General features: G+C 34.4%; 1 protein-coding gene and 1 pseudogene across 5 annotated transcripts in view; both read right to left on the minus strand.

Annotated features, from left to right (window-relative positions):
* Positions 1-19,395, minus strand: part of LOC131439058 (orexin receptor type 2-like) — a 335,326-nt gene that overhangs the window by 149,660 nt on the left and 166,271 nt on the right. The window lies entirely within an intron of this gene.
* On the minus strand, positions 16,218-16,301 carry LOC131439716 (U4 spliceosomal RNA; annotated as a pseudogene).

Raw genomic sequence — 19,395 nt, forward strand, 5'->3', positions numbered from 1 at the left:
GATCCAACGTATTGGACCAATGAAGGACCACCGTTGAACGTTTTTTTCTAAGAGGGTATCTACAATGGCTCCAAAGTCGTCATGAACTCGTAGAACATCGGTTTTACCACGTGACCACCACGAAAACCTGCCTGCAGCAATTTATTTCTTTCGATATAGGTAGTCATGTGTTGCTTTGGAAGCTTTTCGAAAACTTTTGACAGCGGGGGTAGTATGCTGATTGGACGCAGATTAGTAATGTCATTCAGATGCGCTTTTTTCAGTGGCACAACCTTGGCCTGCTTCCAGTGATCGGGAAATATTGATGTCCGTATGAATGCGTTAAATAAGTGCGTTTGTGTTGATTGATTAATGGCGAGATGATCTTGATGAAATGTATCGGTATGCCGCGTTCGATTATGTATTCCAGATTTGCGTTGATAACTTCCCAATAGCGCACTGTTTGGAATGAGAAACTTTGTGGCGGGGATTGTACTGATCTTGAAAGTCTTTAACTACGAGGGATGCTGTTCGTATAGTTGGCTAAGAATGCGTGATTCACGTCATCTGAATCGAAACTGCATAGTGGCGTTGATTTTCCCTTACCAACACTTTTTACTTTTACTTTTTACTCGCTGCCAGAGGGTTTTCGACGAAGTCCTGTAATCCAGAAAGCGATATAAGCATTGCTGCTTGGCTTGACTTACTTTAGTGTTAGCGTGGTTCCTCAATACCTTGTAACGGTGTCGTAAATTTGTAGTTACATATTTTCGAAAACATAAAAAATCGATGTTTTCAAAATTGGGAGTCTTAGATTTTCCGGTACTTTGCGAGGAAAGTATATAAACCATCTAAGAGTTTTCGTATGCCCACGATTAACATTGATGTCATCTAAAATTAGAATTTGTGATTATTATATCGAGGTGGGCAATTGTCGAAATTTAAATGTCAGAGCTGTTACATTGTGCTTTGAGGAAAAAAAAATATTGTAAATCAGTAATTTTAATGTCTCAAGAACACTGAAAAGGTTCGTGAATCGAAACACAAACCAAGTAAAGGGATAGTTTATCCACAATCCCAACATTACAACAAGTGATGTTGCAAGAGCAGGATTATACATTCATGTAAGGTTGAAAACTATTCAAACTAAGAAGAAAGCTATCCAATTAAGTTTGCCAGATGTAGTTGTTTACTGGATATCCGGAAATATTGATCAAAAACTCCCAAATAGGAATAATTTCAATTCCTCAGAGATTTTGAATCGATTTTTACAAGATTAGAATCAAATGAAAGGACTTATGCACAGATAACAATCCATTGCCGGTACCATGACTAAGAAATTATAAAAATCATGAAACGTGTCTTCCTATTATTAATGATATTACGAGAAAATGATTGAAATCATGAAAATTTGTACAGGGTTTGCTCACAAAATCATCAGTAATGAGCGTTATTATTATTATTATTATTATTATTATTATCATTATTATTATTACGATTATTATTATTATTATTATTATTATTATTATTATTAATAATAATAATAATAATAAAAAAGAAATATTATATTTCCTGCAGTACTGCGACAAAAGAAGAGCATAACTTACATTGCGACATCAACTGTTATACATTGTATCATAGCATATTGTTTCATATATTATCTTCTGTTATGTTATATTATGCTGTATGTTATTATACTTCATTGTATTGCATATTATATTTTATTATAAGTATATGTATTGTGTTATATTGTATAATGTTATAGTGTATTGTTAGAATATATTGTGTAATGTTATATTATATTGTGCTATATTATATTATAATATTTTATATTATGTTATATCACAGAGAACAGATATCCAACAGACATTCATACGTGCAAAGTCGTGTAAAACGGAGGTTTTTAACGGATTTTCACTTGTATGCTTTACACAGCTTTTTAAAAATGTTTGCACTAGCTTGGATGTCTGTTCTCTGTAGTTATATTATATTATATCATGTTATATTGTGTTGCATTATATTATATTGTATTATATTATTTTTTTCATATTAATTTATATTATATTATATTATATTGTATTGTATTATGCTCAAGTATATCGACAACGGGGAGGGATAGGGAGTGCATCAGGGTATCTTACAAGTGAATGACTGGATGATGGAGTGGATTGCCAACCTTAGTCACGCGGGGGAAGCTTTGTGTTTCTCCCTGGAGGTCTGAAATGAGTAAGACGCACCCTTCTAACAAACAAACCATCAGGCGGGTTTAAGCTGGTACAGCGAAATTCTTAGTTATATGGCCGGATGTTCTTGCTGGAAGGGGCCGGGTCATCAAAACTTATTATGGCCTTCTTAACAGTAATTATATGAAAGCTATCTGATAATCAAATTCGGAACTACTGTAAGTCTACCCGCATACACTGGTAATGCCTTGAACTGATGATGGCTTCACACATACATACATACATACATACATTATTTTCGATACCTCGGGAATCAGCAACCTGGGTCCAGCACATTCGAAGTGAATTTGTGTGATCATAAACTAATAAGACCTTCAAAACAAAATATAACCTACTGGTTTCAGAAATGTTTTGAGGAAATCTATGAAGGAAAAATAATTTTCTTTCTCAAATTTTCGCTGAAATAATATTCTATCGACTGGCAAGCAAAAGCATCTAGATGTTCGCTTTTAATTGCACACTAAATGTTAAACAATAGTATTATTTAAAAAACTCCATGAAAACATCGAATTTTGTATTTTTACCTTTTTTTATATATATAAAAAATAGGTATAGAATTCGCTCAAACTTTCGAAAATTTTTCCGAGGCCCGGAGGGCCGAATGACATATACCAATCGATTCAGCTCGACGAACTGAGCAAATGTCTGTGTGTGTGTGTGTGTATGTGTGTCTGTATGTGTGTTGTCAACTAAGAGGTCGAGATCTCAGAGATGGCTGGACCGATTTTGATCAAACTAGTCGCAAATGAAAGGTCTCCCCGTCACCCAAAACGCTATTGAATGGTTTTGAGATCGGATGTTTACTTTTTGAGTTATTCGAAGTTTTATGTCAAAATTTTCAGTTTTTTTACAGTATCTGTCACAATTGACCTTGAAAACAGAATATGTTTTCAGACTTAGATTCCGCACGATAATACCTATTCAACAAGCCATAGATTGTTAAAATCCGTCCATTTTTAACGGAGATATCGAAATTTTTGTGTAAACGACTTTTCCCCCTATTCCAGCAGTAGGAGTTTTGAGCCCTCTATGACAAAGAAATGCTTGGGAGCAACGGAAAACACGATTTTTTATACTGTTACATCCAATTGTTTCTAAGTACCAAAAAGACTGTGTACAGCATCCTTTTTCATGACATTTTGCCTCGGACCGATTTTAGCACAGCTCGTGTTTGGCAACATAATCGTTCGAATATGACATATATACCAGATGGCAGAATTTTTTTTTAATTATATTGTTTCAAACTACTTACAGCAATAAATGCTGGAAAAACATAACATCCATATACCATTCGAATCAGTTCGTCGAGATCAGCAAATGCGTGTGTGACAAATAATTTCACTCAATTTTCTCTGAAAATTTCTTTTCTACAAATTCAGATTCATACGAAAATTCGTATGCTCCCAAACAAAGTTCCTGAATTATGTTTGGTTCCGACCTCTGGTTCCGGAACTACAGGATGATATATGAAACGAAATCAAAATTGTGCAACTCATTCTTCTCGTAGATGGCTGAACCGATCTAAGATTCAAATGAAATCTAAGAATCATCTAAGATGCAAATGAAAAGTTTCAAGATTCTTGCTCTTCAGTCAGATCCAACTTCCGGTTTCGGAGATACAGGGTGATTAGTATAAAAATGTCTATTCCACATAAATTAATCAGATTTATCGGGTTAGCAGATTTGGATAGTCGATAAAAAAAATTAACTTTTTTCAGTTTTAGTGGTATTCAGTTGTCGATTCAGAAGGCACCTGAAAATTTAATTCATGCTATGATTTCTCGAAGATGTCCACTGATTTTCAAATATTTTGAAACAAATGTAAACTATACAGCTATTCAGGTGAATTTATCTGACTTCGGCCATACCGATTTTAGAATTCCGGTTCCAGTATAAAATCGTTTCTCAAAGCTCAATCGTTTTCTCAAAAAAACCTAATCAAATTTCAGAAACAAAAATTCAAATTGAATTAAACTTATATACAAAATTAATTAGTTTTATACATACATACAAAAATTAATTAATTTTATCCAATTATGACTTCCGGTTCTCGAATTATATAATGATGAATTTTTAAAATTCAAACCGATATAGAAGATGGGATTGAGCTTCAAAGTTGCACTCAAAACTGTAATTTATTCGTCATATGGCCTCACGAATCGGTTTGGGTTATACTGGTTCCTGAATACCGGCTCTGGAAGTACCTTAAATTACCGTAAACTCTAAAGTGGAACTCACATATCATGGCATGTTTAATCGATTATCACACTTTTAGATTTAAATTTGATTGTATTTGCAGTTTCCATATTACAGAGTAATGAGTGATTACAATCTCGAATCGTCGCTTAAAACGACGGTCATTAAAATAATGTAATGAAAACTTAAACACCGAAGAATATTCATGCAAAAAACACATGCGAATTGATAAAAAAAGGTATCATCTCACTGCTAGGTGGATTAATCACGTTTTTTAAAGTAAATTTGAAATTATTTCTTTCTGTAAACTAAAGTTGTTATCGAATTCAATCGATTGATATACATAATTGCACAGCCTTTGGCTTAGCATTCCTCGTGAACCTGTAAAAATTCAATTTTTTTTAGTTTTCCAGTAAATTTGAAACTGCTTCTTAAAATATATGTAGCTGAAATCATATGCAACATATTGGTGTATAAGACACATATGTCATCGCTTTGAATTTAAAGAAATGTTACAAACTAAAAGTTTTCCATTATTTATGCTATGATTCAAGCTTACATTTTTATCAGAACTACCATTTGCTATGCGTTATTGAATAATACTTCGCGTTATTTATTTTGTGACAAATTTATCTTTCTAATGATTTAATTATTTTCAAAATCGAACCATTAATGGCTGAGATATGGCCAGTCAAAGGGAGAGTTCCGTCTTTTTTTAAATGAATTTGGTTGGAACTTTCTGTAATAACTTTGGGTATTGATAGTTTTTATCATTGTACTTTAATAGATTCCATTTCAAATCGATTTATCTTTCTAATGTTGATATAACATGGTGAAATAATAGGTGAGATATTCCAAATGAATTTATCTTTCTAATGGAGAATTCGGTCAAATAATAGAAGAGATATCGTCAGTTACAGTTAGCGTTATAACTTTTTTTTCTTTCTTCGAATATTTTATAAAAATTTTACCTTTGTCCTGCTCAAACATAAGGCTGGAGTCCAAATTGTAAACCACAATTTTCTAAACTTATGCAAAATTTGAGTCTAAAAAAATAATACATAACATAGTTTACAATTGAACAATAGAACAACATATCTACTCATTGGATTCTGATTACGGAATCGCATGAAGTGGTGATAAAAAACCTGAAAGCTCTGCTGAACAAAAAACAAAATTGAATGATAATAATAACTCTGAAATTTTGCACGGTTGAAGATACCAATTTAACTCAAAATTGGTTTTTCAAGGGGCGGTGCCTTTTTGCATGCTCTTTTCCCAAATCCTTGTAACTTGAAAAAATTGGAGTATTTTCAGAAAAATCAACATTGTATAAAATAAAAAATTATCAACCTACAATAACAGTTGTTCTGATTAGAATATACAATTTCCCATAACTTGTCGAAACGATGCAATTAAAAAAATCTGTTTTCTTTGAATTTAATGGCCAAATATCTCAAAACTACTTTTGGGAGCATATTTATTGTTTTTGATCTGTAGATTCATATTCTATTCGAATAAAAAATTTTCGTAAGGAACTTGAAAATACGCAAATGCTTTTGAAAGGGTTTTTTTTCTATAACTGCACTAATGCCATAAACGCCACTGCGATTTCTTTCTTTTTAAATTTTATTTTGTCGAGTTTTCAATAGATTTTCTACAATTTTTGCTTAGACTTCATACAACCCACAGTTTCAGAATTTCGTTAGTTTGAATAAAGTGTAAGTAAAAATTCACCGCCTTTTCCTTAAATCATTCCTGAATTGAAGATGTATCCTCATTTGTTGGGTGAGTTCCTTCGGTTGAAAATCACCCGAATTTTACCAACCGCAAAATAAATGGTGTGCTATTGACGTTCCTGGTATAGGTTAACTCTAACACATCAAAATGAATTCAAAATAGCAACATGCCCTGTTTGCCTGCAGTCACGATGGACTGTGATTAGTTCCTGAAATGACTTTCGTACTTATATTTTCTGAATACACTTCTAACTTAGCATTGTTTCTACCGTTAAATCGGCCGCATCTCAAAGGATTTTAATTATGAATACTGTTTCTGACGGGTTATTATTTTGCCTGTCTACTCTTCGAGTGTAAGTTTTTGTATTCTCAGCTCATAGTCCGTGTGTTATAGTTTTCACACCAACGATGATGGGGAAGAGGATGATGCTAGAGCCGGAAACACTTTCGTTGTTCAACACCCAAGCACCGTATCTTAGGAAAAAGTGAAATAAAAAGTTATTGGTTTGACAATTTAATAGAGGTAAGCTCTCTTGGCGTAATGTGCCACATGGTTTTTAGTATTTTATTCTCGTATCTTGCCTATAGCAGCGATTCATCAGAAAATTGTACTTTTATCGTATAATTTATTTTTATGACGATTATCACAAAGAGTTGAGTTTAAAATATGAAACTACAGTAGAGATAAATTCTAAAGTAAATCAACATAAATGTGAACTGGTATGTGATGTGAAGTGAAGCCACCATCATTGCAGGGTTGGGCGGATATGTAAACAGAGTCACTTACTCGTACTCCGCGGGAAAAAAATATGCTTTTCCAACCACAATATCCAGTGCATGAAGTATATCGCTATACATGCTTGAACCCGCCTGATGGTTTGTTTGACAAGGGCGCGTCAGAATCACAAGTTTCCTTCAAGTGACTTGGGCTAGCAATCCACAATCCTTCGTCCAGTTATCAATTCGTCCGATGCTCTGATGCTCCCTCCCATTATATCTCCATGATAAATGTGTTATAATAGTATAACATAATAAAATATAATATAATATAATATAATATAATATAATATAATATAATATAATATAATATAATATAATATAATATAATATAATATAATATAATATAATATAATATAATATAATATAATATAATATAATATAATATAATATAATATAATATAATATAACACCCGATTTCTATAAGTGATGTATTTTTATTCAGTTTGGTTCCTTATAATTTTAATTTTGGACTATTAGCCATTAGTTAGCTATCACAAACTCCTTTTTATCGCGTTTACTATTACATTTTCGAGCATCTCGGGTGTTACACCCAAACCTCCATTTACGTAACTTATATATGTATATATGTATTAATATACGTACACATGTGTGCAAATATTTGTATTTCTTAATACATATAAATATTGGTGAAGTAAAAGCGATCATTTATATGTATAAATATTTACACATATATGCAGACGAATGAGTGTGTAAGCATACATACATACATATATAAGGTTCGTAAAAGGAGGTTTGGGTGTATAGAGTCGATTTCGGTACGAATGTTCGCCTTGAGCTCGTCGATAGTTTGATAGTCGATAGTCGACCTTGCTTTTCAAATAACCCCACAAAAAGAAGTCCGAAGTGGTTGAATCAGGTGATCTGGGTGGCCAGTCAATGTCGCCAATGTAACAATGTGACACAATGGAACGACTGTTTTCGATGTAAAGGGTCACTATTTCAGTGCGTTGTTTCGGTGTGAAGCGATCAATGGCAAACATTGTACTGAATTGACTTTTCCAGAACATATTTGTTGCAATCGCTCTGTTGGTAAATGTGAAAGTTATTCATAAATTCAAAATTCTCTATTTATTCCTCCAAATCTATTTCGTCCCCTTCAAAGTGATCCCCTCCGGCCACAATCCACTTGTGCCAACGTTTTTTCGAATCCTCGAAACAGTTGTTAAAGTCAATTTCCGGATCTTCAATGCGCGTATCGATTCACGATTGATGTCTTCAATTAACTCAAAACGGTTTCCTCGGAGCGGTCGAATAGAAGACACACGGAGCTAAATTAGGCGAATACGGTAGTTGTGTCCAAATGGTCTTTCAAAATGGTTTTTACTGATCCTTCCGATGTTGCAACCAGTGCTTTTAAACTTCATTCAATTCCATTGAATTGGAATGTGTGCACACACTGACGATCATTCCACTGCAGTAAACTTCACATTCTAACACACAACCTTCGCTTTTGCACCGAATCTCTTTACCGAAGTTTATCTCTTGAAGTAACAAAATATCTCTTGAAGTAACAAAATATCTCTTACAATTGAATGAGAGAGCGGCCTTCAAGTGAGGTTTATGTGAACAATAAAATTGGTTCAAGACAATTGATGAAAGGTTAACCAGTCATGATAACTCAAATATCAATAAACATAAATAGGTTGTTCTCTCTTTTAGGTTTTATTTTTAATATTACGAAACACAACTCAATATATGTCAAACAGTCGAAATTATCGATTTTCACTCGCTGGTGATAATTGAAAACTCCATTTATCATTATGGTCGGAGAGAGTTTTGGTTATCGAGTTGATGTTTATGCCTATTCATTCGCACTTGGTCACTACCCTCAGTGAAGATAATGAAACAGGTAAACTACTTGGCACTAGAAACTGAGCAAGCAAAAGTTCAAGTGACTGGGTACGGTTATTCAATTGACGATGAATTCTGGGATCTTCGGCAAGAAAAGTAAAATGAATGAGAAGGGATATGCTGACAGTCAACGGCCAAAAATTTCATTTTCATCTATTATTATATTTGATTGAAATGGAGTTTTACCGCATTGATTCCAACAATCCCAGTAAGCTCTTTGACTGTAAATTTGCGATTTTCGAGTATCAATTTCTTGATTTTTTTTCCATTGTTAAAAAATTTCATTCATTGTAAAAATCGCCGATTGCACTTTTAATAAATGAATATTCTTTACACTAATGTTTACACTAATGAATATTCTGACGTGACACTGCACAGATGTCACTGACAGTCATCCCAACCTAGAAAAAAATGTTTCAGCGAATAAGTAGTATGAGTAGAATCCATACATAGTCAAACGTAACTTAGAACCTCATTTTTAACTATCTGGACAGGAAATTATTTCACATGAAAACTTGTCGGTTCTGGGAAGTTGTTCGGATCGTTTTCCATGGAGGATGACACTACGCTAAATATATTAAAAAGTTTAAATTATATGTTGGTAGAAAATATCGTGGGTATATCTATGTTGTCCCATAAGTAGATAAAGACTCTTTTTTATCAAAGATTCTCCTTGATAAGCATCTTTCCCGCCCGCTCGGTTACTGTTACCCCTATTAAAACTTGAAAATTATACCGGTCGACATTGGAGCAGTAGAGAAAATCTCTTGACTGTATTTTCATATGCTCACTTCTGACAATGAAGTAGATGATTCAAAATCGAACGAAGCTCTTTGCTTCGAAATTTATCCTATTAGTTTTGAGAGTGCTACAGGTACTCAATGACAGGTCAAAAGTGTAAACATCAAACGGCCGATAGTTACAGTGTCAGTTTATAATGAATGGGAGTGGCTCTTTTCGAATTTGTACTGCAAGTACCATCTTCCTCCTATGGCTCCATTTGGAAAATGAATGAATTGCTTTCGACATACATCCTTCAATGGATTCGAGCAAAACGAAAACCATCAAAATGTGGAAATGCCATTAATAGAATTGATTTCGTTCAAATCAAATGCAATAGATACACACAATGAGCAATAAATATTCAAAATAAACTTTGCTCGGTCGAGTTTTACGGTTCTGCAACCTTAAAGTAAAAAGTGATGTCCAAGTTTATTTTTATCTATTTCATTCATACATTTCTCGACAAGTTGTTGAGCCAAGCTTTTCGAACTCAATAGAAATGGCAAAACATTTGAAATGGCAATCTCTTTTTTGTGAGATCATTGATACTTGCAAATAGATCAGTTTCACTATAAAACTATTACATCGTGGTATTTTTTGGTCTGTCAGTAAGAAAACTTGCAAAAAGCTTGGTTTTCCTACTGTCCATAACCTTTTAAATCTTTCGCTGGGAGCGAAACAAAAACGTATCTCTTTAACCGCCAGAAGGACGCGAAGTTGAAGCCAATATTGCAGTCTACCACTTTAGAAAAATCATTTATTTTTTCTCTGTATTTCTTATAGTAAAGCTTTTCTCATTTCTCAATCATTTAGGGATTATTCTATGTTTTTGCTTAGGACACATAACCGTTTTTACTTTTCTTTACGTTTCGTCTTAGACTCGTCAGTGCAGAGTAATTCAAATTAGTGCAAATTTAAACAGTTCAACTTGAACCGCTAAGCAGACGTAAAGTTAATGCTACTTGCAAAACACTTTTTATTTTACACTGAAGTGTGAAACGAAAACGTTGTTTTCAGCTTATATTGGTCAATTCAGGTATGGTTATTTAGGGATTATCCTATGTTTGTGCTAGTGAAAGTAAAAATGATTACATGCTCTAAGCACAATCATCGCAAAATCCATTAATTATTCTTGAAATGTTTTGCTATAAGAAAAACGTGTTTAATCCACCTAGCAGTGAGATGATACCTTTTTTTATCAATACGCATGTGCTTTTTGCATGAATATTCTTCGGTGTTTAATTTTTCATGACATTATTTTAATGACCGTCGTTTTAAGCGACCATTTGAGATTTTAATCACTCATTACTCTGTAATGTCGAAACTGCGAATCGGATCGAATTTGAATCTAAAAGTGTGATAATCGATTGAACATGCCATGATATGTAAGTTCCCCTTTAGAGTTTACGGTAATTTAAGGTACTTCCAGAGCCGGTATTCAGGAACCAGCATAACCCAAACCGATTCGTATGGCCATATGACGAATAAATTACAACAGTTTTGAGTCCAACTTTGAAGCTTTTCGGGATTGTCATCTTCTATATCGGTTTGAATTTTAAAAATTCATCATCATCCGGAATCGAGAACCGGAAGTCATAATTGGATAAAACTAATTAATTTTTAGGGGGACGGGTATAGCGTGATGGGATAGTCGATGCCTTTCACGCAGCCCACCTGGGTTCGATTCCCAACCCCGCACATAGGGTCAGAAAGTTTTTCTGGCTCGAAGAGACGAATGACCTTAAGGTTAAAATCTCTATAATTGAAACAAAAAAAAATTAATTTTTGTATGTATGTATAAAATTTATTAATTTTGTATATAAGTTTATTTTAGTTTGAATTTTTGTTTCTGAAATTTGATTAGGCTTTTTTTGAGAAAACGATTGAGCTTTAAGAAACGATTTTATACAGGAACCGGAATTCTAAAATCGGTATGGCCGAAGTCAGATAAATTCACCTAAGTAGCTGTATAGTTTACATTTGTTCCAAAATATTTGAAAATCAGTGAAGACATCTTTGAGAAATCATAGCACGAATCAAATTTTTAGGTACCTTCTGAATCGAAAACTGAATACCACTAAAACTGAAAAAGTTTTTTTTATCAACTATTCAAATCTGCTAACCCGATAAACCTGATTAATTTATGTGGAATAGACATTTTTATACCAATCACCCTGTATTCCCGAAACCGGAAGTTGGATCTGACTGAAGAGCAAGATGTTTTGTAGAATCTTGAAACTTTTCATTTGAATCTTAGATTTCATTTGAATCTTAGATCGGTTCAGCCATCTACGAGAAAATTGAGTTACACAATTTTGATTCGTTTCACATATCATCCTGTAGTTCCGGAACCAGAGGTCGGAACCAAACATAATTCAGGAACTTTGTTTGGGAGCATACGACTTTCCGTATGAATCTGAATTTGTAGAAAAGAAATTTTCCGAGAAAATTGAGTGAAATTATTTGTCACACACGCATTTGCTGATCTCGATGAACTGATTCGAATGGTATATGGATGTTATGTTCTTCCAGCATTTATTGCTGTAAGTAGTTTAAAACAATATAATTAAAAAAAATTCAGCCATCATCTGGTTCGAATATGACATATGTCATGTTCGAACGATTATGTTTCCAAAAACGAGCCGTGCTAAAATCGGTCCGAGGCAAAATGTCATGAAAAAGGATGCTGTACACAGCCTTTTTGGTACTTAGAAAAAATTGTATGTAACAGTATAAAAAATCGTGTTTTCCGTTGCTCCCAAGCATTTCTTTGTCATAGAGGGCTCAAAACTCCTACTGCTGGAATAGGGGGAAAAGTCGTTTACACAAAAATTTCGATATCTCCGTTAAAAATGGACGGATTCTAACAATCTATCGCTTGTTGGATAGCTATTACCGTGTCGAATCCAAGTCTGAAAACATATTCTGTTTTCAAGGTCAATTGTGACAGATACTGTCAAAAAACTGAAAATTTTGACATAAAACTTGGTATAACTCAAAAAGTAAACATCCGATCTCAAAACCATTGAATAGCGTTTTGGGTGACGGGGAGACCTTTCATTTGACTAGTTTGATCAAAATCGGCCCAGCCATCTCTGAGATCTCGACCTCTTAGTTGACAACACACATACTGACACACACACGGACATTTTCTCAGTTCGTCGAGTTGAATCGATTGGTATATGTCATTCGGCCCTCCGGGCCTCGGAAAAATTTTCTAAAGTTTGAGTGAATTCTATACCTATTTTTTATATAAAAAAAGGGAAAAATATATTAAAGATGATCAAACCTTCGATTGACTTTCAACGATTAGTGTGACGGCAAAGTAGAAGTAGAAAGGAAAAAAATAGACTTGTGATCAGTTCTGTTGAATTTGTTTCCGCAGATGTAGGACTACAAGTGAATGCCGTGGTAACCGAGCACATCGAAGCATGCTTGGTTCTTCTAATCAATTGGGCTATCTATTCAGGGTAGTTTAGTTGGAACAAATAGTTTCCCCGATTAGGAGTTAGCTACGGGTTCGAGTCCCGACACTGCGGTAATATTTTTGCGGTTTTCATTACATAATTCCATTCGCATGTCAATTTTCTGCTTTCCCCGTTAGATACTGATCATATTTGAAAAATGTATTAATATTATGCAATAGAAATCTTTAAACTTCTTTTTTTTTTTTTAAATTGTAGTACTTCGGGGAATTTCTGGAATCACATTTACAGCGTAGACGTTTTACAATTCATTTGCAACGTCTAATCTATGAATAGTCGGTCGGTAACGATCGCGGTGGATCACGGCAGTATTGGGTAGAAAAGCTTGGAATGCAAGAATCGGATAAAAACATTTGATATGGAAGAACCGGCTGAGTTTTTATCTGGTTTTTGCATTTAAAGTTTTTCTGTACAGTTCTGGCAAAATCTGTTTTCAAACGATTTTTGCATTGCAAAATCTTTGTCCACTTTTGCACTCAAACATACTAAAACTGGTCACATATCCGAGATTTGCATTTTGTCGTTCATATAATTGAACTATAAACCCTGAAATGGAAATTCATCTCAACCAAAATTTTCTATCCTACAGCAACTTAAATCTGATCCACAAACTGCTCTAGCCATGAGTGTAGCACTCCGAAATGTTTTCGAACCGCTTACAAACAAACTTCTGAATGCGGAGAACCAGCTATACATCCACAATTTGGTATATTCAAGTACGATTGTCGGAATTACACGGCAGTTTCAGTGTCAACAGATGACAGCTATTCTTGTAAAGCCATGGCCGATACAATTTTTTGGGTCACTCGCAATCAACTTGTTATGTGCACAGAGCACACAGTCTGTACAGTATAATGCAACAGTCGACAGATACGAAAGCAGAAGTAAAATCTTATATTGTTTCAACCCGAGAATGTCCCGGATGGTACCCAGCGTCTTAGGAACGAACGACACAACGGATAGTTGAGAAGATAAACTTTTTAAAACACCCACCGGATACATTGGATGGCAAGTCAAATCCTTCTGTTGTTACCTAACTGTCGTACCGTAGTGCTGTGTTTTGTCTTTTCGGTATACTTTATTGTATATCAGTTTGGCACGCAGAGGGAATTGCATGAAATTTCAAACCTTCAGAGCAGTACGTATTTAATCGACCAACCGGACAGTATTGAATCCGATTGAATCGTGTAGGTGTAAGTACGTGGCTTGACTACAATGCCATTTGTAATTAGTTTTTGAGAAAAAAACCATTAGATATTATTCTTGCTTTGATTGAGAGATCGATCGGGATTCCCCAAGTAACACCTGTAACTAATTTATAGAAAAAGAAAATAAAACATATGCTACATAATGGTCGCATGGAAGGCACAACGAAACACGCCGGATCATGATAGTTACAACGAAGTCAAAATAATGTTACGGATTCACATCTCATCATAGTATGTTACAATAAGTTTCAGCGTGACTTTATGGTAACCTTATTCTTACAATATGGTCGCATGGCTGTTTTTGGTTGCCAACTAGTCACTGCAACGAAATGTGACAATGAATAAGTAACACATTGCTACACTGCAAAAGTTAAGTAATGATCTCATATCGGTTACCGTATTCGCTGTGATTCAAAGAAGAAAAAAAACACGGTCGGTTGAAAGTTTTCATACATTTTTCCGGCCTAAAAGTGTCAATAAGTAAATAAAAATTATTCAATTTCAAAAGAAATTGTTATAGTTGAATCTGCGCTTATGCGAAGCGCTATTGGAATTCCACGAACAATTTTCTGGTATTTGTGCGAATCAAACTTTATTTTGTTTTGAGAAGTATATTTCCTCTACAAAAGAGAATATCTGTAAACTTTGTCACGGCAGTATATGATTGGGAAACTTATGCAAATGGCTACCAGTGCCAGTGAATTAAATATTCATTAGATTGCAAAAAAATCATTCATTTTATGGCACTTGGTCAACTGTTTTAACTTAGATATATAAAAACTAATATTAATTACCAAAAACATTCTATCTGAAAACATTTTAACTTTTCAGCTCGAAATTGCATACGACGGGAATAAAAGTATGAATATTAATTTTGTGTCGATGTGTTGAAACCCAAAATATCGATGGCGCGCACGTTTTTACGTACAATGATTAATTTCACCATAAATATGGAGTAGCACATGGTTTTTGGATTTAAAACATGCTCGAATTCTATAATCCAGTTTAGATCATTGGATACAAATCTTTGTCAAAAAATGTTGAACGGAAAAACTTCAACAAATTGTAACCAGACACAAACGTAATTTTTTCTGTTTCATTGTGACTGATGTGCGGGCTGGATCAAATCAAATATTCGTTAATGAGAACTTGTTTGGCAACTCTCAGTCAGTCGCATAAGCTCCGCCTCTTACGCTTTTCAGGTTACATAGCAGTTATAATGCACGTTGCAAAGTCTTCAACTTGTTCCATGAGTTGGATGTCATTGAAGTGTAATAACGTGTGCTACTTGGTATTTACTTGATACTGTGATAAGGATTTGTTGAAACAAAATGGGCTTGGTTTTTATTAAGTATAGTGACTGAAATGCGAATGAAGACCAGTGAAGTCAAATTGTCATGAAGGCAATTCCTTTTTCAATTATGGATTATCGAGATCACAAGAACTTTCATTCTATGATTTCTCAAGTCGTCATCTTTTCCTCGACTTTTTCGAATATATTTTTAGTGTTTTTCGTTCAATACCACTTGAATTGTGGCGGCAATCTTTTTCTTGAAAAATTATCCATCCAATCGGAATGTGCACAATTAAAGTAAAAGTAGGTGGAATCACCTTCCTTATCTGCAGCTACCTAGTTAAATCATTACCATGAGAACGAATTCATTTACAGAGTCATTTTCAGATTTCAAAATCGACCGTGCACCAAGTGTGCACTTTTTTCACATATGTCAAGGTACTCTGCTTACTCTATGTTTTGTCTTCAACTCTTTAGTGCATAACTGTATATGTTGAATTGTTATGTCGCCTAGCAGTTCCACGTGATCCGCTAAGCAAACATGAAACAAAATCTGGTTCAAGATTCAGTCACATCATCTTTGTTGAACTTTGTCACATGGAATATACATTTTAGTTTAGTTTAGTTTTATTGACGATATGATTATGATATTAGTTTTCAACTAGCAATAGTCGCACCTCGGTTGTATCTCATTGTTTACGATATCGCCACTGCGATAAGCTATGATTATGATAAGATATCCCCAAGAACGGAACGACTATGTTCGTAAATTATTCATATAAATCAACTTATCGTATGATACTTCTGCAATTATGTCATAGAACAGTAATCATATTCATATCTTCGATGTGCATTCTTATTTATACATAATATACATAAATTAAATAGGTTATAATTACCTAACTAAAGTGGACGGGCTTTGCGTGATAGGAGAAACTCGTCACCACTATCGTTGCTTATCTGAGTACCCATATCCGGACAAATATAATTTGACCAATTCAGATTAAAAAAAATCATCTCAAATGAACATGAAATTGCGTTAAGTTTAGTTTATAGCGGATAGCTGAATATATTTTGTTCTCTCTTTATCTGCACTTATTTGGACGTTGTCGGACGAACTGCTAGTGAGAAACACGGGTCTCTGGTGAGATTATTCCTTTGAAGATATTTCACTGTTTTGTAATGTAAAAACCTATTCTCAATTCACCTTTCCCTTTCATCGATACAGTCTCATTTGTTCCTTTTTCTATAAGATAATATCTGACCCTAATTTGGACTCATTTTTATCAACAATTTATTCAGATTGATTCGAGTAGTTCACAAAGTTATGATTCAGCGGTGATGTCCCATAATCGAAAATATTTCTCAAACCAAGCGTATATAAGCGATTATATCTTCGAAACTTAAAGTGTCAGCTAAATTGAAAAAAATGATCGGTTATGAGTTTTGACGTTCACGTCACTTATACCATTATATCACCGGAACCGTGACATCCATTAGAACTGAGCGAAAATATAAAGCGCGTTTTGTTGGTAACTTCACTTATATTTCCGGAAACACAATTGACAACCATTTGATCAATGACTTAATGGTAGCTTCAAAAGAATTTTAGTTTAGTAAAATCGGTTCAGCCAACTGTGAAAAAATTGGACTACTTATAAAAATACTACCCGTTTTGTAGGTTACGTCACCTATACCGTTATATCTCCGGAAACAGAGTTGACAGCCATTTCATCTTCGAATTAGTTCAATGGCTTCTAAACGAATCTTAGTTTGTTAAAATCGGTTCATCCACATCCGAGAAAATTGAGCGGTAATAAAACAACGCGTTTTGTCGGTTACGTGACTTATAGAATTATTGCTCCGGAACAAGAAGTCACAGCCATTTGATCTTCGAACTTGATCAATGACCCAATAGTAGCTTTCAAACAAGCCTAAGCTTGTTGAAATCGGTTTAGTCATTTCCGAGAAAATTGAGCGTATAGAATAAATCTTCGAAAGGTGCACACACAGAAATTTTTCCGATCTAGTCGAGCTGAGAGTTCTCCAAGTGCTCCGATCAACAGTCGGGTTTTCCAACAACTCTATTATTCTTTTTTTTTTGCATTATTCTGTAGAGAAAGGCAAAAATCAACGTTCGCTAAATAGGGTAACAGAGGTATTTTGGCCACTTCATATATTTTGGCCCACCTAACAAACTTTATGGATTTAATTGATGTTAAGTAACCCATGTTGCATCAATTTGAAGCTAATCACATTAAATTACCTATTGCCGAAGGCGTTTTCACGGATATTACAACATTTGGTGGATATTTTTACAAAGTGGGCCAAAATAAAATCAATCCTAAAATGTGCCAAAGCACTTCTGTTACCCTATCGTCGATAGGTCGGAAATTTTAGCTATCAAAAGACGACAAAAAATTATGAAATATTCATAAACTTGAAAACATTTCGACAGACTGTATGAACTCAGGAGACAAGTCATTTTTGATGATATAATCAACTATCGGAAGACCACGTATGGTGATTGAAAAGCTGTGAAGTTTTGGAATTATAAGGATGAAATCACCCCGATTAAATGATATTTTTCCGACAGTTTTCAGAATGTCGTTATTCTTTTCTCATTTGAAACTCAATTTTTAAGTTTTACAGTTGTTTGAATAGAAACTTCTCTAAACTGATACTTTCCCGAATTTCCAGTTGAGATGAAATTTTCCCGAATGTACAAACTAGTACTGAGAGCTACTTTTCCTTACAGAAATAGAAATGGCCAATTTCCAGGACATTTCAGTGAACTATGTAATACAATTTTAAACGACTTAAGCGAATTTCACGTAAACAAGATTCGATTTACTGGCCAATTCTGCGGTTTATGATGGGTTGCTAGGTGGAATAACAGTTGAACATAAACTGTTTTTCACTGATGAGTTTAGGAAGAATCTTTTCTTAAAGTACATACGGTCAAACGCTATAGAACAAAAAAAAGCATAAATTAATGAAAAAGGGCAACACATCTTTCGGTTGTAAAAAGAATGGTGCGGGTATTAAAAAGCTTTTTGAAATAAAAATTTCTGGGGTTTATACCGCGTTAAATTCCTTCTGCCACAGAGCCTATTATTGCTCCTGTTACCATTCAGTCCTTATTAGGAAGTCTATTTCCACATAGAGTAAGGAACCTTCAGGAATTTCTAGACCTAATATTCTTCTCGACAATAACGACCTGTACCTGATAACTGTAGATTGTTATTCAGGATTTTGACGAAATCCAATATTGTGTGTAACATCAATTTACATTTTCACAGATAGTCTGAGCGCAATTGATGTCATTCGCTCAAACGCTGCTGGCAAAAATGAACCGTTTTTCTTGGACAAAATAAAACAGTTCCTGAACGACATATTGAATAATAATTATCAATTCACAACAGTTTCGGTCCCGGCTCATTGCTCCATTCCAGGCAATGAAAGAGCCGATAGTTTAACCAAACGTGGTGCTATTGAGGGTGAAATTTATGAGCGACCGATTGCTTTCAACGAATTCTATAGCGCGACTCGCCAAAGAACACTTGCCAGCTGGCAAGCTTCTTGGGACAAAGATGATCTGGGTCGGTAGATGCACTCAATTATTCCTGAAATATCGACAAAAAGCATGGTTTATTGGGCTGAATGTGAGTAGAGACTTCATTCGTGTGATGTTCAGACTCATTTCCAATCACTACACGTTAGATGCACACCTTCTTCGAATTGGACTTTCCGAGACTCATCATTGTGATTGTGGCAAAGGCTATCGCGATATTGATCATGTCGAAGGCAATCGCG

This window comes from Malaya genurostris, chromosome 3 (assembly GCF_030247185.1).
Source record: "Malaya genurostris strain Urasoe2022 chromosome 3, Malgen_1.1, whole genome shotgun sequence".
Classification (NCBI taxonomy): domain Eukaryota; kingdom Metazoa; phylum Arthropoda; class Insecta; order Diptera; family Culicidae; genus Malaya; species Malaya genurostris.